Source organism: Mus musculus, chromosome 6 (assembly GCF_000001635.26).
Source record: "Mus musculus strain C57BL/6J chromosome 6, GRCm38.p6 C57BL/6J".
NCBI classification, from domain to species: domain Eukaryota; kingdom Metazoa; phylum Chordata; class Mammalia; order Rodentia; family Muridae; genus Mus; species Mus musculus.
Window position 1 is genome coordinate 96523934 of NC_000072.6, and position 25955 is coordinate 96549888.

At 39.3% G+C, this 25955-nt stretch overlaps 1 protein-coding gene across 2 annotated transcripts in view; it reads left to right on the forward strand.

Moving 5' to 3' along the window:
• Tafa1 (TAFA chemokine like family member 1) overlaps positions 1–25955 on the forward strand; it is a 544051-nt gene that overhangs the window by 410780 nt on the left and 107316 nt on the right. The gene's annotated exons all lie outside the window — the stretch shown is intronic.

The following is a 25955-nucleotide window of genomic DNA, read 5'->3' on the forward strand; positions in this document are numbered from 1 at the left end:
CATACACACACATCTGGCTTGGGGGGAGGGGGTCAGATAGCATTATTTTAATACTTTAAAAGAAAATTAAAGTAAAAGAATTTTAGGACAAGAAATGTATGGTTTCAGCATATATCAAAAATGATTTTACTTGAGACTGTATAGTATGGTGTTAATGATAGAGAAGTTGACAATATCTAATATTTATTTAAAAGATATTTAGTGAGCACTGCCAGGTATTAATCTAGTTGCTATGGATATATGTGGGAACGATCACCATTGCTTTGAGTGCTTCTATGTGCCAAAATCTGGTACATACTGCTCATATGATTTTTTAATGCTATCAAAAATCCTACTAGTATTTCTGTGTTATAGTGACACCCAAGTTTAATAGCTGAAAACACAAGACATTGGGTGAGAATTGTACTTGATTTGGTAGAATGTGTGCCTACCATGTACAAGGCCTTGGCTTCAGTCTCCAGCATGGTGTAAACCTGGCATGGTTGTGAATGTTGGTAATCCTAATGTTTAAGACAAGGGATCAAAGTCATCCGTGGTTACATGGGAAGTTCAAGACCAACATAGGCTAAGCAAAATCTTGTCTTAAATAAATAGATGGAATTAAATGCTAAATCTGATCCCACCATGCTGGCAGATCAAGAATGAAACTCAGCTGGGAGATTCTGGCTCCAAAGCCCTCATGCAGCTGCAATTGAGATCTCAAATGGTGACTGGGGGTGGGGAACAGCTTGACAATGGCTTGCTTGTACTGCTGTTGGCTAAGGCTTTTGCTCTCCACCATGCAGACCTCTCCATTGTAATCTTGGTATCTTTATGACATGATTATCTGTAAGTAAAGCACATAAGCTCCGATGTCCTTAATGCTAAGACTCAGAACTTACCCTCCATTATTTGGTTACTATCCTATTGTTACACCAGCCTACCCTCCTCAGTATAAGGGTAAGTAGCCAGAACATCAAGACGAACACCTAAATCATCTGAGGCCATGCCAGAGGCTGCATACCAGAGGAGGCTCCGTTTTCTTCCCATTGCAAACAAAGAAACAGGGCAAGAACAGTACATGCTTTGAAAATTACTTCTTGTCTGACTTTTAAGGCCAGCATAATAGACTTTAATCCTAAATCTTGCTGCCACCTTTAAGATAATCTTATATGCTGTGGCCATGCAGTAAACCTGTGGTTCTCTGAAGTTACCATAAGTTTAAGGTATAGGTGTAATATGATGATCTAATTTTTCACCAAAAGAATTAGGACTCAGGGAACTGACCCAGTTGTACAGGGTCATAGAGCAGTACTGAGAACTTCTATCTCTTGGCTTAGGTCTACTCTTCTTTCTCAAGATATGCAGGGCAAGGACACTTTCTACATATGATTATGTTTTGCGTTTTTCTTTATGGATCAGTCGGTAATTAGAGAGAGAAGCTATGGTAAAGAAAATATAAGGTATTTTAGGAAATGAAAGAATTCTGCATTAACCAACCACAGAGCACTTTTTAGGTAGCTGCTCACCATTATCTTTCTTTGATTTATGATCTTTGTTTACTTCATTCTCTTCTGTAGAGTTCAATTCCCTCTTTAAGCATTTACATGCACCCTCTCATATTAACTAGAAATGGGGAAAAGGCGCTATTCTGATCTCACTTGCATGAGAGTAAAGCTTCAATGAAGAATACTTAATGAATATTCTGTAAATATGATTTCTGAGACAACAGAATATATTGGTCCAACTTGGGTCAAGAGGGCAACTTTTGCCTGGTCAACTACAGCCATAGAGACAAGCTTACTTGACCAGCACAGCTGTACTTCCAATCCCAAGAAAGTGAGCTTTGTCCCAAATTATGTGATTAAGCCAAGTTGGAGAAAACAGTGAAATCAGTTCTGCACTGGAACTGTTTCGTCCAGGAGTCATATGGTAATATCTGGAGACATTTTTATTCCAGGTACTTATCAAAGTAGGGGGAGCATTTCCACTATTTGTTTCTAGTGGATAGAGAACAAGGAATACTATTAAGCATCTATAGTACACTGGAACCACCCCCTAATATATATGGAACAGGTACATCAGTGATATTTAAGTTGACTCACACGGACAAGTCTATGTGTTGCTATCATTAAATTTGTTTGGAGAATCTAACACCCTATATGAAAAATAAACATGAAGCAATAATTTTGATGTAGTTACTAGAATATTGGGGTGAGATATTACACATGGGCAAAGCCTCTGTTGTACTCTGTACCAATAGAATGACTTTTGACAAAGTGAGTCTCACCACAGTGTGTTGTCTCCTCCAAAGTGAAGGTGAGAAAGATTTCTGCCTCCTGATGGTGAAGTGAGGAATAATAAACCTACCCTTGTAATACGATTTCCACATTGGCTTCCCTCAAATGCTCTCTAAACTGTAGGTTCTATTTCTTATCTTACTAACACGTGTGGATAATTGTTAGCGATACCAATTTACAAAGCTTTGTAAAACTCTTTACTGTTTTTACTGTTAATACAGCTTGGAGATATCTTGGCTCCCATATGTTCTGAGAATCTCTTCCAACCAATCATCCTGGATATCACCAATTTTCCCTTAGAAGTCCAAATTCACTGTAGGGATTTTTCAAGCCACAGATATACAATATCCATACATTAAAAACACCGGTGATAGCATTTCCCAAAAATGGTGATGCTTTGCATGATTGTCTCATAGTCTAAGGCTAGCACTTAAGAGTAAAAGCACAAAGGAAATATTTACCAGATTGAAATTCTATGATAGTGATTTCACTTAATATGTGATAAGTAGTTCCCATGCTTGTACATGTTCTTCCAAACATAATTTTTAATCGCTAAATAAGATCCTCAGTGATAAATATATCATCATTGATTTGACTGCCCTCTGCTTTGACAGACTTGGCATCTTTTCTGCATTCCCCTGACTCACTTTCCTAAGAGTGATTAGACGTGAGCATCCTTCCAGGGCAGTGGTTGATGAAGCATGCATGCAGGTTCCACATTTGTCCTAAGCACACGGTCTTACACGGTAAATTTTCCATGGGAAATGTCTGAAGGCTGTTCTTTTCTTTGCTCTGACGTTAAGGTCAGCTGTCTCCTGTCCTGTTGTCAAAAGCAGAGCAGCTATGACTTGAAACGAAGCATGTGGTTTATTAGTTTAGATTCAAAATCTGATATCAGATTATTTGAAATGGGAAATTTGAAAGTAAAATCTTAGCAATGTGTGCAAAGTCTATTATGTATTTGAGGGAAATTTTCAAGTGATGACTGTTTAGTTTTAAAATAATATCTGATCACTGAATAACTCAAACCTCCAAAATACACATTCATCAAATTATAACATAGCTATCTGTAAATATGTATAAAATCACCACTGCCTTGTCCCTGCGCTTAGGATGTAACAACATCTATGAAGGAATTCAATGAAGGAATGTGTTGTTACATAATATCTACCACTTAAGCCTATAATTCAAGGAAGTTTAAAATATTCAAATTCTGATCAGAACAAACTAAAACTATATTTTTTCCTTCTAGGTACTTCTAAGTGCTTCTCAGAGCCTAAAATAAATCAAATACACATCCACAAACATGAAGATGATAAACATATAGTAAACATATCTATTTAAGGAAAGAATTTATCAAGCAAGGGTTATAGAACACTGAAAAACTGGCCTTCTAAGGAGACTTCAGAAGTTGTAGTCTATGCTTTTTGTGCTCCCCCATGGCATAAAATAGTATCATTCTAATTTTTAAAAAATATTGCAATATGGTAATAATAACAACAACAATGTTGATTCATTTTTAAGGTTTAGCACAGGTACCTTGTCCATGTACTATGAGCTGGTGTACTTAGTTAATTTTATGACCAGCCCTATTTCTAGCTTTTCATAAGGTGAAAAGGCATAGAGGTTTGGTGACTGGTTCAGTATCATACAACTAGTAGAGGCAGAGACAGAAGGTTCAGCCTAGGCTGCGGACCTCCAGAAGGCCTCATGAATCAAATATAGTCAAATCAGCATTGGTAATAGCTTCAATACAAACTCTCTAGATGAACACGCAAAGGCATTACAGCCAAATGTTATAAAAATATCATATACTTAGGGCAATGTCTACTTCTTCCCATTATATACAGTCAAGGTCATTGCCATGGAGTAGGTAGAAATATTTCTGCAAACAATACTTTTAGTTATGTATAATGATTATGTGTGTGTGTGTGTGTGTGTGTGTGTGTGTGTGTGTCTGTGTGTCTGTGTGTCTGTGTGTCTGTGTGTGTACGTGTTTGGGGATGGACCAGAGCATCTGTTTTATTCTGAAATGTTTATGCACATTTCTCACTTTAGAGCTTTCCAAACAACTTATATTTATTTTAATTTGAGTAAATATATGAGGGAAAGATCTACTTTCTGGTTAATAGGGAAGTTTCTAATGCACTGTAGACAGTAGATATTAGCCTCAATCTTAACTAGTCAAGGTCTGATTTGACTTTGTAACTTGATGCAGTGTTTTTCTCATCTAGTGATGAGGACGACTGTTTCAGTGACATCTATTCCTGGAGATTTTGACTTGAGGCTCTGGTGGTCTCCTGTCTTACATTCTGTCACCAGGCTTGGGGAGCAGTGCAGAGGCAAGGTTTTGCTAGAGACCTTTGTAGCCTTCACGAGCATCTCAGGGTCTTTAAAACTCATTGTTAATACAATGAGACACTCGAGGCATTCCTAATCACTTTGAACAAAAACAAGCCATTATATGTCACTACAATTTGCTACTGGATTATCATAAACTTTTAAGACAAGAACAATTAGACAGAAAGACAGCAAAGGACACAAAAATTCTCCCAGGTTAGCAGATAGGCAGGCATGAAGAGAACGTCACACGGGGAGAGGGCATAGTGAGGAATGTAAAGGCTTTGAGTTAGTCAGGGTGTCCCACAGACTCTAAACACAAACACTAGGCAGATATAGCCACAAAATAGCTCCATTTCATTGTCTTGAAGAAGAACTGTCTTATTCAGTTTGTTATTGTTGTTTGTGGGGGCTTTTGGGGGAAGGGGAATTATTAATTTTGAGATTATAATATAATTACAATATTTCTCCTTTCACTTTTCTCCCTTCAAATCTTCCCATATCCCACCTCTCTTTCAAATTCATGGCCTCTTTTTTCCCACTCATGGTTATTGTATACATGCATGTCTCTACATAAATATCCCTAAATATACACTGTTTAGTCCGTATAGTGCTTCTTGTTTTCAAGTTTTTCAAGTTTTCAGGCTGACCATCTGGTAGCGGGCAAGCATTTGGTGTGCTCTTCCCAGGGGAAGACCACCTTTTCCTTTCCTAGCTTTCCTTGGCTGCCCATAGTTCTATGTGTGTGGTTGACACCCCATGTGCTTTTCTCTGCCCACTTTGCCATTGTCTATTGATGGCATCCTTGTTCATCTCAAGTTTAGACAGTCCTGTTGGTAGGACTTAAAGTAGCCTAACATTTGACTTCACTAGGAGCCACAGTCTCAGGGCAAACTCTCTGACTCTCTAGTCCTTACAGTCTTTCTGCCCCCTCTTCCTGAATGTTTCTTTATCCTTAGATGTGAGAGTGTTGTATAGATGTATCCAGTAGGACTAAGCTCCAGAACTCCATATTTTGGCTAGTTGTGGTTTTCTATAGTGCTCCCTTGTCTGTTGGAAAGAGTTTTCGTGATGAGTAAAGACTGCACTTACCTGTGGGTATAAAAACAACAGTTTATGACAATTAAAGAAAGGTTTAACAGGCGTGATGATATATAGGTTCATAATCATAGCACTCAGGAGGTCGAGGTAAGAGGATTAAAATTATGAGTTTGGCTTGGGCTGCATATTAAATTCCTTTCTCAAACTATTTTACTTGACAGGTTTATATTTGTACTTGTACAGTCCTATACAGTTGTACTATATGATATTCAGAAACAGAACTCTTACAAATGTTTTATGGAAATTGATTCTGAGTGAAGGATATGATAGAATTTCCTTGACACACTTGACATATATCATCTTAATCCCAAAACACAATGTGGTAGGGGAAAAGCCAGAGAATAGAGATAAATATTAAATTTAGAAAAAATTTCCTAAAGTTTTACACACACACACACACACACACACACACACACATATACACTTTAATGTTAAACAGCCCCCATGGTAGCCTGTCAAACCATGATGTCATATTAAAAGTTCTGCAGGCAAGTACCTTGTTAAAGTTGCAGTATGAGTCAAATAATTTGTATGATAAATTTCTGTTCTGTTACAAGCATTCACATAGACTCATGTGCTCCATCATATAGACATGAGACCATGATTTTATAGATGCCACAAGTTTGGTGTTTGTTTTCTTGTGCCTGTGGCTCAGAGTTTTTCCTTGGACCAGCTAACTAAACAGTACATCGCTGATCCCAGTATTGACTTTTCCAATATCTCACTAACATGTCAGGCTCAGGTACAGTTTGCAAATCATCTAGAGACCTTTCAAATGATAACATGAAAAAAAATCACTTGCTTTTATTTACAACGTTAAATATTTTAGTGATGAATAAAAAGACCTGTTTGGGATTTTTCACTGTTGTTTGTCATTCACTCCATGAAGGACCATGTGAGGGAGCTGATGTGATGGGTTACAGATGCCCTTCTCCACCATCTCTTTCTGATCACTGTCTTGCTTTCAGAAGGCCAACTCCAGCTTGTTTAGTAGGCAGAACCACCAAATTCAGATGACTCCTTCAGAAAGGAGAGCTCTCATTTCTGAAAGGAGACCCCAGTGTTCCATTAGAAGAGAGTCACATGGCATCATGAGTAATGTAAGGCACTTGCAAATGTGGCTTCTAAATCACAGACAAGTTCTCTTTGAAACAGTATTGGATCCCCTACTGCCCAGGAGCAAAAGGAACTGGAGGTTGCATCCATAAGAGACATTCGAGGAGATAATCACAAGCCTGGAGGAGTTTTTGCATCCCTCAATTAAAGGCCGGTCTCTGTATCTGCTCCTTTTCATAGTGGAAAGAGCAGGAAGATGATTGGCAGTGGTCCTTTGGGGTCTCAGAACAGATACCAGTTTCCTGTTCTCCATTCTCTTCCTGTTCTCCTCTCCCAGTTTATCCAAGGAGTTGGACAAAAGAACCATCCACACACCAGTCCTTAGGCCAGCAGAGTATCCTAAGTTTGGAATTGCATTTGGATGGAACACCCCATCTTCCCTCAGCCTCTATTCTTCTTTAGAGGCACTTAAGTCTCTGGCTCACTGACACGACTGATACATAATCCATAAAGACTGTAGAATGAGTGGCATGTGACTCACTTATTCACTTTTCTTATTATTCCCCTGCTAATGAGCATATTATTTTATAATGTCATTTTTAATGTAAAGTAATAGTCAACATGAATCATACAGAAATGTGTATATGTAGACTCTATAGTACAAACATTCATCAAAACCTCATACTGTACCCCATATAATATATAATTATTTGCCAATGAGAACTATTTAAAAGAAACTTCTGTGTATAGGTGCAGCAAAGGAAGAGTAAAAATATAAGTATTTTTCTCTTTTCCCCATTCCCTGTTGCCAGAAGAAACCATTATTACATTCCTATACATCTTTATAGAAAATAATTAAACACACTCAGGCTTATGGTGCACATATACAAAACTTTATGTCAAATGTTATCATACTCAGTAGAAAGATGATCCACGCCGATAATGTTATAGCATAACAGAGGGATATACCTCAAATAAGTCACTGAAAGAGAAGCAGAAATGACTGCCAAGCATAAAAAAATTACTGGACATTACTCATTTAGAGAAATGTAAATTAAACACCGAGACGCAGTGCCATCCATCAAGTAGGCAGGGATGAAAAGTTTGGTAATATCCAGTCTTAAGGAGGGAGGAGAGAAAAATTACATTTAAATCATACTCAGTGACAAACGGCTTACAAACTCAATTAGTTAGCCACTCTTCTCTGTGTGGCTCACCAAAAGGGAGGATGATAAATAGGAAAATGTGTAATGAGGCTGGATGTTTGGAGAACATAATAGAAATTGAGTGTGTTATAGCTTCTGTGCTTACTTTTACTTAGAAACAGTTCTTGGACATTTAAATTCTTGCATTTTCACACATGTTGGACCCATGGATCCAGACAGCAGCCAAGAAACCAGAGAACTTGGTGTCATTTCGATGGGAAAGCTATGTATGACATTACATTTGGTGCATCCATACAGGGTCAAACATTAGCAGTCACAGTGCACATGTCATGAAGCACAAGGTTTGCGTGCATGCATTTGTTTGTGTATTTGAATGTTTGCATGTGCATGGTATGTGCATATGTGTGTGCATGTGTGCATGCAAGAGACAAAGATCAAATAGATCCCCCAATCCCTGTCAGTTGCCTACCTGCTATAAATTTGGTGACACATAATTTCATTTTCATAAATGAAGGTATTTTCCCCAGAGCATCCTCCAAGTCATTGGTTATCATTTATCTCTAAAGAGCCCAGGTGTTTTCATAGACCTGTTGTTAAAAGTTCATTTTTAATCAATTCTTTTCCTTTGCCAAAGAGAGAGAGAAGATGCTGCCCTCAGACTAAGGAGCCAGCTGGTCATTCCTGTAGCTGGATTCCAGCCTTGAGAAGGCAGGGATTCAGGGTCTTGTGTTATTAATGTTCTCTGTATGAATAACAAGCAAGCCTTGTGAATTATTTCACACTTCTGGGAAAATCTATTTCCCTGTCCTCTGCAGCACTGCTGGCTGGACACTGCTGGGGATAGGAGTATATTTCTATGTGATACCTTCTGATAATGTCAACTAAGGACACAGCAGTACAGCTGGCCCCTTCTGACACTCACATATAAATTCACACAGATAAATACTACTTTAAAAATTAATACTTTCCTTCACCTTCTAAGGCTTCTTAAATCTCTGGAAAGCTTACCCCTAACCCACACATGAACTGCCTACTGTGATGTTTAGTGATGATCATCAATTTGTCATCAAAGAGACAAGCCTATAAGCTTACCTATGAGAGGGGGTTTCTAGATTAGACTAGTGAATGTAGGAAAACCCACCTGTAATAAGGGTGATATCACTTCATAGTCTATGACCTCATAAAATGAAGGTAAACCAGTATCAATTGCTGGCTGCTTATGAACTACAGATGGAAGGTTACTGGCTGCCTCACTTTCCTGTCCCCTACACTACCCAACTGCAATGGGCCACATCTTCCTGAACTGTAAGCAAAGCTGTAACCTTAAGTGCTTCTCGTAAGATTCCTTTGCCACAGTAACAAGGAGTTGCAACACATGCTAAACAGACAGCAGAGGCCCGGAAATATCTACATTCAGAAGCTATTTAGATATAAGATTGGAGAATGCAGGTCTTATTGTCTTCCCCCACCACCTTCAGGCCTCCATGAGCTGGGCCAGATAGGCCAGAGAGCCTCACTGATAGGAGTGTGGTCCTATACAACCCTGGCTACCTGCCTGCAATGGCAGATTATTTATCCTCATCTATAGGACCAGCTCTGTAAACTTCTGCTACAAGAACTCATATTTATTAGGTCCACACCCTGTGCCCTGTCCCTTGCCTTTTAGTGAGGATTATTTATCAACAGCAGATAGCCATGTTGTAGCACATTACTTCTCCAGCAGGAGTCATAGCCACCAGTACCTCAAAACCTCCTAGCTTTTCCTATCTCACATATATTATCTTTAGAAAATGAAATGAGAGACCTTGGTCCCAAGATGTACAGAGGATTCACAGAGGAAATCTTAGCATCACCTTCTCATGACTCTCTATATGGGTTTGAGGTCTCCTCATGCCAAAAAAAAACCTAACAAACAAACCAAAAAAGCAAAAAACAAAAACAAAACAAAAGACCAGACACACTCACAGACAAAAGCAAGACAAAACAAAACAAAAGGCATGAGTAGAACACTCTCATTAGCCCTGATACACCCTCTTTCATTTGTCAGAGAGGGTGATGGTTAATCTTGACTGTCAACTTGATGAGGTCTGGAGTTACCTAAGAGATGGACCTTTGGGCATGCTTGTGGCAGGTGATCATGATTAGGTTAACTGACATAGAAAGACCAGCCCACTGTGGGTGGTGTCATTCTCTAGGTTGGTATCCTGGATTGTATAGGAAAGAAGAAGAGTTGAACTCAGGCATGTGTTATTTGCTCCTACTTGACTGTGAACATATCGCTCATGTGCCCAGCTCCCTCAAATTCCTCCTGCTATGACTTCCCCGCTTGAAACTGTGAGTCAAATTAAACCTATGATGTTACTTTTTAAAATATTTTTTAAATTTTTTGAGATTTTTAATATAATTACATCAATTCACCCTTCCCTTTCCTCCTTCCAAACTGTTTCATATGTCCTACCCTTCTCTTTGAAATTCATGACTTTTTTCTTTTAATTTTTATTGTTGTGTATATGTGTGGATTCCTAAATATATAAATACAAACTTTTCAATCTATATAATGGTACTTGTATGTTCAGAGCTGACCCTGAATATTGGATAGACAACTGGTATGCTTTTCCCTGGGGAAGACTGTTTCTTCTGCTCTCTGCTTTAGACAGCCATGTTGGTGAGACTTCATTGTCATTGATGTAGCTTCTGATACTCCCAGGAGACACAATCTCTCAAGAAATTTCCTGTTCCTATGGCTCTTACAATCTCAGGACCCACTCCTCTGAACTTATCCCTGAGCCTTAGACTCAGGAGTTATGTTGTAGATGTATTAGTTTAGACTCCACTACTCTGCATTTTGATAGGTTATTGTTTCATGTGATGGTTTCTGCTGGAAAGAGAAGTTTACTTTATAAGGGATAAGAACTTTTATCTGTGGGTATAAGAATTAATGTTTAGAAGATGGATAAGGATAGGGCTGGTTTAGTAAAGAGTTGGTCGCAGGTTCTCCTCTAAGATCTATGACTTCATTAGACATGGGTAGTTGGCAAGCCTTCCAGTTATCAGACATAATTTTATGTATTGAGTGGATCTTAAGTCCAGTGAGAGAACTATTGGTTACCACCAAGATATGCATGCCACTATTATACCCTTAGGGATATCATGCGATGATGATCACTATGATTCCTAGGTATCATGCTGGGTAGGACTCTTGGCTGTATCCCTCCTTTAAAAGTTTGAGTTGCACCTACTAATATAATAAAGGCTAGTCCTCAGGGGTTGTTTTCAGAGCAGATCCTCTGGGCGCTGTGTCTGAACTGCATGATGTATTCAGCAATAAGGACTTACAATCCATGTCTGGAGACAAGAAAGGGCCTATAATATTTTAGGAGTCTCTTGGAAAATTCTGACAAACAACTCAAAAGAGGACTTCTCTTTTGGGTTGGGTTTTTTTTTTTTTTCATTTTTGGTATTTTTCTTATCACAGTAAGTCTAAAATTCCAATGAACTGTCAGCTCATAGTACTGAGTTCTCACTTTGTGTCAGACCCTGTGTATTATGTGTACTATTTCCTGCAATCTTCTCAAAGAAGATTGTGTATATGGTAAGCACTGCTGATGGAAGAGGAACCTGGTAGATTCTTCCAGGACATGGTAGAGATTCATGTGGGACCCCTCGTGGAGAGATGCTGGAAGCACTAGTCAGGAAGTTGGTCAGATGTACTACTATTGAGACTATTAAGAGTACCTGCCTACTTCTCATGTTCAGCTTCAAGGAGAACACCACTATTCAATCATACTAGGCTCATTCTTAAACGTTTTCCCATTACATATATGTCATATTTTTTTAGCTTCTGTTTTTCGAATTCATTAATTTTTCTCCATGTCTTAGTTTCAAAACTTCATAAAACACTTACCTTGACTTTAATTAATCCCTCCATGTAAAATGTGTCTTTGGTTACGCTTTCTTGTTCCTGTCTGACTCTTCTAGCTAGCTTGTACCAACTACAGAAGTATTCCCTAGGAGAACACTTATAACATTTCACAACTTAATATGGGACTTACACTTTGCTTTACTAGAAATTATTTTACTAGAGAGTTGCCCATCCATCCATCCATTTAACCATTCATCCACCCATACACCTACCACCTACCCATCCATCCATTCATCCATCCAGTAATTATTAGAGAGCATTGACTGTGTACTGGAAATTTTCCCAAATTCTTAATACATAGAGATAAAGGAAGAATTCCTTGTTTCCATGTAGCACATAATCTAAGAGGAAAGACAGGCATTATTCTACATGTGTCAAAGTGAATGGATAGAAACTATACATTCTGAAAGAAAAGCAGTGAGCCCCTAAAGAGGGTGGATGTCAGGGAAGCTAGAGGAGACTAGAAAGCTAAGGGACTTCTGTGGTAAGAGTTCTGAGGTGTAACATACAGTTGCAGGTAGCATGGTGAGCATAACAGACAGAGAAAACAGCATGGGTAAAATCCATTGGTTTTGATCAAAACCTTGAGAGAAAGCTATTATGGCTAAAAGCCAATGAACTGTGAGAGTGTATGCAAGAACAGGTGGAAAGGCAGATGGGGGCCACACATTAAAGGGTGGCATAACGAAGCTGGGCATCACCACTTCCTGATAGGATTCTTAAATCGGAGATGTCTTAATCAAAACAACAAAAGAAGAATCTGCACAGAGAAATTGGATAGTGAACCCACCAGGAGGTTTTGTGATTAAGGAGAAAGCATAAAGGGTTCTTTGCTGAGATAGAAACTCCTATGTAGTGTTTGACAACAGACTTCAAAACTTCAGTCATATTGTTTCATACCATGCCAAAGCAAAGCACACGATAGCATCTTTGTTGACATCAGTAGCTTTGACACATGTCATTGACTCTGACTGCTATTGCCAACTTGTCTCACATGCTCTTCACTTCTGACCCCTCACCCTGACACAAATAACTGTCACAGCCACTCCCAAATCAAACAGAACAAACGAACATTGGAATGGAATTTCCAGTCACTGCTTTTCAAGTTCACCTTCATATTTTTGGTAGCATTTTAACTAGCAATAAGATTCTTTTCACAGAGAGAGATCAGCACAAGAAGCCATCCAACAGAGCCATGTCAGTTCATCTTCCCATTTCTTGTTTCCCTAATTAGTACCAAAACCTTTCTTTTTTTGTTTGTATGTTTGTTTGCTTTTTATTGCTATTTATTAATTGTACAAATCAATGGGTTTCATTATGACATTTCATATGTATATAATATTCTTTGGTTGTTGTCAGTCCTTTATCATATTCTCCTCCCCTTTCACTATCCCCATTCCTCTACTTCTAAGGCTTCCTTCTACACTCTTCTTTTTTTCTTAATTTATTATTGTTGTATTATACATACACATAAATATATAAATACAACCTGATGAGTCTATTTGGTGTCGTTTCTGTGCATATGTATTTAGGACTGACCACTTAGTACTTGGAGCTTGTCCCTGGAGAAGCATTCATTCATTCATTCTCTCTATCTCTCTCCCTCTCTCCATATCTCTGTCTCTTTCCTCTCTCCACCTCTCTTTGTCTCTCTCTTTCTGTGTAGTAATTAATTGCCTATATCTTTTCTCTTTAGGATTTCCCCTATCCCTACTGGTATGTCAACTGGCACTGTAAAGGTCCTGTTTAGAAAACCATATTGTTGGGATTTTATGGATGCTGCTGTCTTGTCCTATATGAACAGCATTATCTCTCAGAAGACATTTTGGTCCTCTGGCTCTTAAGTCTTTCCATCTTTTCTTTGGCAATGTATCCTGAGCCTTAGTTGTGTCCTACACGTATCAACTGGGGCTGGACATCCACAGTTATTTGTTGTCTCCATTTTGACAAGTTGTGGCTTTCTCTAACAGTCATTTCTAAGTGCATTGACAACACCATATTCTGTGTATCTACACTCCTCCCACCAAACCTCCATAAAGCATTTTTTTAACAGATTTTTATGACACAGCTCCTAAAATCTCAAGTGGTGGGTAAGATTCAGAAAAGTGTGCACATGAACAGGGAAATGGTGAGAAAGCCAATAGCATATCCCATGCCATTTCAACTCATCAAACATCATGTGATTGAGAAATGACATAAGAAAACACTTTGTATGCTATAGAAACTCTCCACTGTCCTTAGCATTGCTTATGGGAAATTTGTAATAATAACTCCAGTAGCTGATAGTTACTAAGCAAAGAATATGTGAGTTACTTACTGACAAAATTACTAACACTATAACATTTAATATTTACAGTGGTGCGTGAGATGTGTACTCTATGTGTATGATACATTGTATGTGCTTTTACGTGTACCCATTCATGTGTGTGAACACATACAAATGCAGGCTATGGTGTGTGGAGTTCATAGGTCAGTCCTCTCATTCTGTCCTGTTTGACATAATATTTTTCTTGATATTGTTTACTGAATCTGGCCAGCATATGGGCTTCTGGTGTGTGTGTGTGTTGGGGGGGCATTGCTCCTGAATCTGTTTCTGCCTCCCATCCCATTTCATAACAGGAGTCCTGGGAGTACAGATGTGTGCGCTCTTGCAAGGCAAGTGGTTTACACTCATAACCCTAGCCTCTTCTGCATATTCTTATTACCCTCATCTGCCTGATGATAAATCTGAGTACAAAATAAGAAGGAACTTTCCCAAGATGACCAAGCCACCATATGGTAGAACCAGGCTTTAACCTCAGCAATTGGAAAGTAATACCCATATAGGATAAGAATGTTGCATTTATTCTGATATAGACAAAGGGAAACTTTCAGTGGCACATGAGAAACCTGCAGCCTAAAGCACAGAGAGGCCTGGATTTCTACTCTAGTTTTGCTATGTATTATTCTCACACTCTGCAGCATGATATTCCCTTGGAACCATGGTCTTTTTGCCTGTAATCAGGAAATAAAACAATGTTGCATTAGTAAATCAAAGAAAAAAAGTATCTTAGTTGGGGTTACTATTGCTGTGATGAAACACTATGACCAAAGCAACTTGGGGAAGACTGGGTTTATTTCATTCACAGTTGCACATAACAGTTCATTGTCAAAAGCAGTGAGGGCAGGAACTCAGCTAGCAGGGCAAGAATCTAGAGACAGGAGTTGATGCAGAGACCATAGAGGGGTGCTCTTTATTGGCTTGCTTCTCATGGCTTGCTCCTTGTGTTCTCTTAGAGAACCCAGGACCACCAACCACAATGGTTGGGACCCTCCCACATAAATCAATAATTAAGAAAATGCCCCACAGGTTTGCCTATTACCTATGGAGGCATTTTATCCTCCTGTACATTTAGCATGTAGAAGTCCCTGAAAACCATCCCCAGCACAATGAATGAAAAAGAAAAATCACAAAAATGTTTACAGCAATTGGGAGGCTAGGGGAGTGGGGCCAGGAATTTAAGGCCAACCTGGTGAGACCTTGTCTTGAAATTTTGGAAAATAAAAGAACTAAAAGATAAATATGTCCTTTCCTATCTATTGACTTGTTGAAAACAACAGAAGATGGTTGGAACATTCTCTTAGCTACTACAAGGAACTATATGTACTTAGATTCAACCAAAGAACCTAGAAGATCCCACACTTACCATTTTTTATATTACACCAAAGAACTTCATGTAATTCACAGCCCTTCTTTGTTGTCATGTGCCAAGGATTTTTAAAAATTCATTTTAATGCAAACAAAAAAGACCTTGATTTTTAACTAATACAGAAAATAAAACTCTGAAGTGCCAGAATGATGTCAGTCAGTTTGGGTCAATGTTCTGACATTAATCAACAGCTATATTCCAATTCTACTGATAAAATAGCAGAGTAATAATTCTGGGAAAGCAAGCACCTCCCAGAGAACATTCTAGCAACTGAGCTGCTTGACTGTAAACCCTTGCATTGTACATATCCACAAAGTTGAGGGTAAGAGTCCTAGGTTGCTGAGCTAGAACGATGACTTAGGTGATAAAGTGTAAGTGTTGTCTGTGCAAGTAAGAATGTTTAAGGTTGATTCCCCAGAACCCATAGTAAAAGCTAAGTATGATAATATATGTTTGTAACCCCAGCATTGGAAAGGCAGATATGCACATGGATCTGGGGCCCAATTGATAGGCAACATAGCCAAATGGGCATGCTCCATGCCAAATGAGGAGACCCTCTCCAAACAAACAAACAAACAAACAAACAAACAAACAAACAAGTGGTGAATGGCACCCCAGAGACAACACCTGTGATTCTCATTTCTCCTAATACTTGTCTTTATGCATGTACATGAATACACAGAGATAGAGATGGAAGGGGGAAAGGGAGAGGGAGAGACAGAGAGAAAAAGAAAGAGACAGAGACAGAGATAGAGAGTCAGAGAGAGAAAGAGAGACAGAGAGTATTCCAAAGGTCTTGTGAAAACTTTTTGGTGTTAGGTCAGGGATCACTGTGGTAAGGAGAGAGTTGAGGTCTGGGATAATGTCTTAACCAGGCAGAGAAAGCATATCACACTATGGGAACTGAGGAGCACGTTGGCTCTCTACCAGCCTACATGCTAGAATCACCTAAGGAGGGTCCTTAAATCATCCCTGTCTTGTTCTCGCCCTCAGGTATTGTTTGTTTATAATCACTACCCCACATTAGCATATAGTCCTCATTCATAAAACTAGGTTTCTAAAGAGTGATTTCTTATAAGCATGAATTGGGCTAACATGGAGTCTGGACATTTTAAAATACTTTTCAATGGCACAAATATACGAATAGGGAAAGACTAGGGGTGTAGAGGTAGGGAGTGTGGAAACATGGGTTGGACCTGTGCCCCTTTCTAGAAGCAGAATTACCTTATATCTTAAAAGTTTTCATCTTAAAGCACAAGCCATTGGTGTTATGTTCAATCCTAGCACAAGGAGGCAGAGACAGGTGAACCTCTGAACCTCTGAGTTTGAGGCCAGCCGGACCTGCATGGTGAATACCGGGCCAGTGAGAGCTGTACACTAATACTGTTTATAAAAAAGTATAATATTTTCAGAATATAGTAAAAAAATACTAAATCCATCTTCAACCTGAGTCTTCTCATTTGTAAAGTGGGAGTAATAATACTGCCTGTGCAACGTGATCAGTGTAAGGATTAAATAACACATATGGTAGTTTACAAATTCCTGCCCCATGCTTCACAAATGTAACTGTTGTCCTTACCCTAGATGAAGGTGACAGCAGAATCAAGACAGAAGGGGCAGGAATCGCAGGGCTCATTCCAAGGACACAAATCAGTTTGGCTGGAGCCTGGGGGAGTGATAGAGAAAAATTTACAAAGGCATGTTGGGACCAAATTGCTTTCTTGAGCTCCAGGCTCATACTTAAATTTCAGCAAATGCTCATTAATTGGTCATCTAATAACACAGTCCCCAAGCAGGTGAGGCAAACCAGATGTGTATTCTACAAAACCAAATTAAATGAGTGGACTGCTCAGAGTTTATTCCAAAACTTGGGCTCTGAAATACATTTAACCCAAATGTGAAACCGACAGATGTCTATGTGAAAACTTGAAATTAAATCACCAGGGAACTTTAAAACAGAGAGAAGAAACAGTGGTATCATTACATCTTGGTACTGAGGGTGGTGGGGATGCCTCTCTGGGATGCCTTGCATCCTCTTGGTGGATAGAGTCAGCTTCCAGCTTGATGTTGAGGTCTCTGCTTACTTTATTAGGAAACCATACATGATACTTTGAATGGCTCTTCTTCTTTTCACTCTTCTTTCATAAATACTCCAAACAGATTAGAAGTCGCTTACAAAGTAGAGAGAAATCCAGTCCAGATAAGTCAGAAATCAGGGTGAAGAGGAACAGGAGCAGTGAGCTCTGCTGGAACTCTGAGGGAAGCCCACACACCTAGAGGAGGCTGGAGGAGCCTGTGTAAACCTACAGCATGCAGATGCCATGCTAAAGCCTGCCAACAGGCAGTGGTGAGTGGAAAATAAGATTTATTGCAACCGTGAGAGTGTTCCAAGATTATCCCAGACAGCTGATTGAGAAAGGTACAGCTGTTCCTGGCAGAGTACTAGACAGAGCTATAGATCCAGGTTTGGGAAAAGAGAATGCTGAATATATCAATTAGATTTCATGTTGCTATGACAAAAGAAACTTAGGGATAATAAAGATGTGAGGATGCAGTTCTCTATGGCAGGTAAGCCATGATGGCTGGAGTTTGAGGCAGCTGGTCCCACTGTACCCACAGCCAGGAAGCTCGGGAAGAAACAAGTGCTGTAGCTCAGTTCACGTTCTCCTTTTTATTCGGTCTGGGGTGGCACCCATGGTGTAATGCCATCAGCATTAAGACTTTATCCTCCTACCTTAATTACTTCAATCTAGAAACTCTGAGACATTCCAAGATGTTTGTCTCCTGGGTGATTTGAGACCCAGTCATTCTCACACTGTGTGAATGACATTACTCTCATCACTGCCCAGGACCCCATTGCAGTACATCTTCCTAGAGGCATGCCCAAAGTGACCACTTAGATTGCCCATCACTTTCCCAAATCACTACCTGGTAGGGACCACGCCTCTAATGCCTGAGGCTGTGGTCAACGTTTCCCCTACAGATCAGTCCACATTTCATTGCTGAAATGTCCTACCTCATTACAAAAGGCCTTAAAAATAAGGCAGATTTTTGTTGTTGTTGTTGTGGTGGTGGTGGTGTCCTCTATTATGAAGTGAGAGCATTCTGCTCTGGGCATCACTGTTTGTCTTTTCTACATCTTTCTTTTCCAGCCACCAACATCTATATCAACCCTCCTCCCATAGAGAACATAGTCTCCATGCCCTTACAAAGAGGCAACCCAAAAACTTAGTCTTTGGTTGCCCAAAAATCTCCCTGCCTAAGATGTCCAGGGTGTAAGAGCTAGAGATAAGAGTGACACTTCCTCATAGCTGGGATGCTTTAATAACTGAACCCTGATTCTTACACAATCCCCACACATAAAATTCATAAGAGCAGAAAAGGGTAATTACAATAAAAAACAAACAAACAAACACATGAAAACCACCTTCAGAGGGAGAAGAAAGAGAAAGAGGGGCATTCCCAAGCATGTGTAATCCCTTCCAGTGGGCATTGCGCTGCTATCCGCTCTGGTTGCTGAAAGGCATGGTCTGGTCCATCAGACCTCTATGATACAATTCTTCCTTTGGGTGGTTTCTCATCCTTATCTTACTGAGACATGTGTTATTGGTATTTACACAATATTAGTACCTGAGAGCAGTCAAGTGACTTCACCTAATGGTAGGAAGCCTGGGAAATGGAGCCTTTGGCTGGGCTTTCCATGACAACAGTAGATCATGGAAGGGAGTGCATCTGTGGGGTAGAGCTGGCCATTGTACTGTAACTGCCCGAGGATATTTTCAGGAAAATACAGATGCATACAAAAAGCTCTTCATTTAACTTGATAGGATTGGACTCTCTTCTTTTGCCAGGTCTAATCTCTGTAATGTCAGATGCTATTTTACCCATTCTGACCATCACATGTTCTTAGCTGTGATATATTGATAGCACTATTTACTCCATAGGCTGAGTTTGTTGATGTGGTAGCTATAGATATAGGTAGATATAGATATAGATTAGATATAGATAAAGAAATAATTTATCAACAGTGGTCCAATAATCAAAAAGAGAGTAAAACATTATTTTGATGTCTGTAGCTCATATTTATGTTTAGCTCTTGTTATAACCCAAGGATATTACACCTAATAGTTGCAGAGCTAATGATTGCTCTCTGAGGCCTTTCAAAATTTATAAGCCATATAGTTGGAGAGCCACTAGCTGACTTACTGTAACATCTGCCTAACAGATTTTATATATAGTGCCTTTTCTACTTCTGCCATTTTTAGTTTTGTGTTTTTGAGAATGCCAAGTGCTTCAATCCAGTTGGAGGAAAGTCTTCTGGTTCTGAGCTCTGTGATCCAGGCATGCATAGCTACGAGGCTGCACATCCTTCTAGAAGTCAGCACTGAGCAAGTATCTCCTTTGTGAGGTGACGGTCTCAGTCAATCAATAAATGAATAAGAGCTTCATGCCATGAAGTAAGAGTAAGCTAATTTTCTCTGAGGAATTCGCCATGGATACTTTATATGGAGAATGTGCATAAATACGGACGCTCTTAAAAATCACTGGAATGAACACTCAACAACAGCATCTGAAATGGGTACTCTCTGTCAATTGAATGCAAACGAGTTCTTCTCTGTTTGGATCATAGTCATGGTTCCTTGACTCAAGAGAATGACCTTCAAAACTATATGCATCAGGATTTCCTAGAAAGCTGCTTAAAACACTCCTCACACAGGAACTTGGAAGCTATACATGAGATTGCAAGAGAAAAGAACCCCCTGGCATCTATAACTCTTTAGTACTCCTACCAGCAAAACAAACAAACATGAAATACATGCAGACAATTCAAGTATCCCTTGGGAAATTCAGTAACCTTCAGTGAAGTAAGCAGTAGGCACACTTTTTAGCAAGTCCCTATTTTTACACACTCACTTGCTCTGCTACTTTTCTGTATAAAGAAAGTTTTATTAGTATCTAGCTACACTCATTTACTTATTTAGTTTCTAGGTCTTCTTTTACACTAAGTCACACACACACACACACACACACACACACACACACACACACACACACGAACAAAAAGTTGCCTCGAAGGTGATAAGCCTGAAAGGCCAAAATTAATATTTGCTTCTGTAGAATACGTTTGTAGAAAATTCTGGCCAATGAAAAGATATGTGAGTAAAGAGAAGAGAACAGCCCAGCCTTTCTCCTCTCCTCTGACTCTCCTGCACAGGTCCTTTATTTTCTTGAATCAGGGATCCACTACAAGCCCATAAAGGGCACATTTAATTATAAGGACAAATCATTTATATATTCCTGCCACTAAAGTCTGAAAATGAAAGGGGATTGAATTACACACTTCGGTACCCAGTGTCTACTATACAGATAGAAAACTTATGTCCAAAAAACGATCACACAGTCAGCTTTCATGGCAACCCAATCCCTCCCGGGAAAGAAACAGTGGCTAACCTTTCCCTCTGAGGTGGCAGAGGCTCCCTCCATCAGTGTGATGAATGGTTCACTGTCATGTCCTGTTAATTAGACACACATGCTCATTTGCATCTGAAGTACAATAAGTAGAACCATGTGTCTGTTACACAGAACCCAATAATCTGAATACAATTGTTCCTTAATGAGGTTGTCTGGAGTGGAATGAAGCAGTCAGCAGGGAGAACTCCATATCACTCTGGTGGCTTTTTAGCTTTGTAGCAAAGATTTAGCACAGGGGCATCAATGATCTGTCTGCAGCATTCTCGTTCTGTATCTGTGTGACAGCGAAGGTTGAAGAATCAGATTCCCTTTTGTGTGCTGCATCATTTTCTGTCACTAGAAGAAGTATTAAAGGGATGTGTATGGCACTGGGTCGGTACAACATAGTTAAAAGGTGATTCAAAGCAAGGCAACCAGTTGAATGTTTGTGTTAATTACAGCATTTACATTTCTCAGCTTCAGCCCTCATTACAGCACTGTTGTGAGAAGAGTGGCAGCATTCTGTTCTATGGTAAGAGACTGATATTTAGAATGTTAAAGGACTTGCTGAAGTCCATTCTACCAGGTGGTTGACAACATTGGGTAAGACCATAAGGTGACTGCTTCCCTTTGCCCCCTGTCAAGTCCCTCGCCCATCATTTCTAGACATGTCACTAGTTTCAGCCTTTTGTAAAAAAAAAATCAAAACAAACAAACCAAACCAAACCAAACCACGTTTGCCGCCTTATCTGTGAACACTGCTTCTAACACTCTAATTTCTATATGACAATTGATGAGCCAAAAAAACTTGTTTCAGAAGTATAGACAAGATGTAGGTAAGTATTGAGAATGACTGGAAACTTTTAAAGGATCAGCAAGTTCCCATAGAGGAGTATAACTTAGAATCACAGAGAAGCATTCCCAAACCCCTGAACTGAATAATGCCAACAATTTACCATCCAATAATTTCTATTACCAAGTCTACTCTAGACATTTGTTAATGGTTGTGATGTTGTGTGGTGTAGATTTTGAAGCCATTTTCTGCCTTAGAATGACAAGCACTGTAGATAATAATCACAAGAATGAGCCCAGACAACATGACTTGCTAGCTAGAACTCTACACACTTTAAGGATATTGACTTGGCCTATCCTACAACCATCTTTTAAGCCAAAGGAGAGAGCAAAGGCCCTGGAGTTAAATGCCTGACCCAGTGCACTGCAGTACATTACTAAGAAGCACCAAAGAGTGATGAACCAGAGGGGACTCTGCTAAATGTGGAAGGGATAAGAGGCTCTTCAATGGAGAGCAGACAGTGCATAGTAGATACCTCCATCACTGTATGGGTCTCCTGGGGAAGAAATCAAGAAAAGAGCAAGTCTCCACGCTTCTTCATCTACTTTGTGTCTTAAAGCACAAACCAAGTGATATAAGGCCCCAAAACCCTTCCCAGGACCATGCTTCTTAAAGGTTCAAGAAATACACAGGGCAACTAAAACAATAAATCATGTTGAAATCCAGTTCTCAAAACATTTTTGATGTTTACTTGTGAGTGTGATCAACATGTGCCATCTTCACAGAGTAACTAGCTAATTCTAATCTTGAGTCTCATAGCAGTGGTAGCTTTTAAATAATGAAGAACATCAACATATTTCAGTGAATCTACCTTGTTTATGCAGTTACATGAAAAATGTTTGTGGTTTCTGCATGTGCTAACCATAGCTACCATGGAATCTGGCATGCTGAGGCTATTGAACACAACTTGAAGGAGGGTGCTAAGTTAGAGTTGGAAGTTAATGAAAAGAAATGCCTTATATTATACCTGCAAATGAACTAGAGCATGCTAAACATGGCTTCCATGTTGCCAAAGGAAAGCTCAGTAGTAAAGTGAAAAGAGAAGTCTCAGCAGCTTTGAATTTATATAGCCTGAATGAAACCACCTAGAACAATCTACAAACTCTTCTTCATCCTTAGACAGCTTGAAGATGATTAGGTAAATCATCACATGTCAGTATAAGACAAGCTGCCTGCTACTTCACTTTAATCAAGATGTTTAAAACACACTCTAGTTTCTCAGCTGCTCCATGTGTGTCCACTCTAGAATGGCTTTCATGCTAAGGTATGAACATAAATGAAATAGGCCTTTGCTTGCAAGGAAATCAAATTTACTGTGAGAAAACAACAGTCACTGTCCATTATTAAAGAAAGAAAAGAGATGGCGAGAGGGAGGAGTGGGTTCTTATAGGGGATGATTCACAAAGTCACAAAATAGTTATGAAAGAAAGAGGTATTGATGTTCCAACTATAAGAATATTATAAAAAATAATACAGAAGTAAGCTGTGGACTTAGGCATGTAGACAAAGTGGTAGAGAAGAAGCAGAAGTGATTGGGTTTTTTGTTTTGACAATAGAAGGAAGATGGAGTAGACAGAATGTGAAAGGTCATACCATCCAAGTTAAGAATATTGAACAATATTTTGTGGGAGACAGATACATGTTTTTTAATACAGCCTTTAGATATTTATCATGTTTTATAATAGAATCAAAAATTGAACTTGGGGAAAAAAATCTTGCTTATACTATATTTGGCAACTATATTAAACTTCAATTACTCTTCTCATATCTGAATCATCAGGTTCCCCCCTCCACAAATCTAATAACCAAATCTTCATGACAGAGGCCATCCACTGACCATAACTAAGTAATGATGTCTGATTTAGCAAATAGTTTCCTAGAGACCGGGATTCCTCTATTTTCTATTTCTGTACCAACGCAGAGCCTCACTGTTATAACCACTTATTCTCAGAGTTATAGAAAATTTTTGTATAGTGCATAACTATTCTCAGTACTCAAAATTAGGCCAAATGTGGGAAAATGAAATTCCAAGAGTTCCCCGTGCTTTTAGAATACTAGAAGACACCATATTTACTTTCTTACTGATGAGGGTGCGAGTTACTCATGATTCTTTTGCATTGAGACTAAGAGAGTCAGGAGGAGTCTCCTGCTTTCTAGTTTGTTCTTGAAGGCTGCTACCACAGGGATTAAGGAAGAAAAGGCAGCTTTGTAGTAAGGAAGCTGCTATCCTTTCGGGGAAGGTGTGGAAGAGGGAGTAAACTCAGGATAATTGTAGTTATAAATATTAAACCGAGAGTTGAGGATATGAGTCTGTCTCAAAACAGCAGATGTGTCTGGGATAAAGGTTTAGGATTAAGTAACCAGCCTTAGGCAGTTGGTGGGCAAGGTCTTGGGAATGAATCCCACCTCTCATTGAGCCTGAGGTTTATGAAGTCTCATAGACAAATGCCTAGACAACAGCACATTAATCCAAAAAATGGAACTGAAAAAAAAAAAAAAGAATAACCAAGTAAGAGTGAAGTGAATTCAGATGTCTAGGTAGTGTAAAAGACAAATACGTGAATTTCTAAGAAGCATCAAGTATGGATAATATAAGGTCCACTATTTGGAAATTCAGATTCTCTTGCTGATATTAATTACTTTGAGTGGAGCTATAGGACAATGCTGGATAATAATAGTGATTTTGTAACCCTTCCTACATTCCAGGAACAATGCTAAGCCCCATATGTTTTAACTGCATTAAAGCAACAGTCTGAGTGTGTCAGACCAGTCTGGTCAGTCCTCTCTGCATCTGTCCCAAACCATAAGCTTAGAGTCAGTTGCATATTCTGTGTGCCAGTCCAATCTGGCCAGTTTGCACTACCTCAGTCCACTTATACCACATCCAACTGCCAGCCCTTGTATGGGGGCATTCATCCTGTGCCCAGATCGAATTTGAAAAGTATAACTCTCACTCTTGATCAAAGAAGCCTCTTTTTGTAGCAGACAAGGACCATTCCAGGAAACCACAGCTACTAAGAACAACTTACTATGGGGTTCCCAGCCCCAATAGATACATTTATAGTCCAAGTCCAGAGCGTATGGGTAAGGCACAGGTATCATCAAGAAGAAAGGACAGAAAGATTGTGAAGACCAATATACCTGCTGTGAGATTGTGTCTTCATATGTACCAGGAAAGCTGCACTTAGGAAAGTACAACAGTCTAGCTGCCTTAATAAGACCAAACAGTGGCAATACCAGTTGACATGCCATTGTGAATAGGGGAAATTTCACAGAGCACCACACTAGATGAACAGTTCCAAGTAGTCATTGTTACTGAGAAAAAGAGGGTCAGTGTTTGGTTATCCAGTCTCAAGTGGTCAACCCAAAGACATATGCAGATATATACATATGAACAACAGCATATATATGAACTAAATAAACTCAGTCCCAGGGGATCCAAGCACTGTAATGCATGTATTGTATTCAGATACATACAGGAAAAACCCTCATGTACATAAAAAAACAAATATTTTGAAAACTACACAGATATAATAGGACTACTGGTGGCCTAAGCTTAGGAATAATATGTTTTATGGTAAAAAGACAGGCCCAGTGGAGTTTTACTATCAAGGTGTTCCTAGATATGCATGGTGTTAACAGAGAGGGCATCTGAGTGATGGGTGATCTGGTGGTTCCTTCCCCAAATGCACAATAAAACCCATGAGCGAGATGAAATGGCTAAGAATGGTAAAGGTCTGAAGGTCCTCGAGGGATGTAAGGATATAGCCAGAAGCCTTTTAACTTTAAGGTGTATAGTAACCTTTCTCTATTTACTGTTAATGAAACATGACATCTTCTCTAGTCCTTACTCAACTATAAAAGGTATTTTAAACTTGAAACTCTTATTTAGCACCCCCCAAACATATCTACTTAACACCAAGAAAGTGTCCCACAGTTTATGTTGAGCAGATCCATGAATACTAAGACAGGACCAAAACTTGGGGGTCAGTATGCTCTGGTCAAAGAGGACCATTTTGTCTTGCATCAAGGAGACTTTCCCAGGCATGTGTGAAATTGATTGTAAATCACTCGTGTTGTTTTCTGGCTATTGGACAT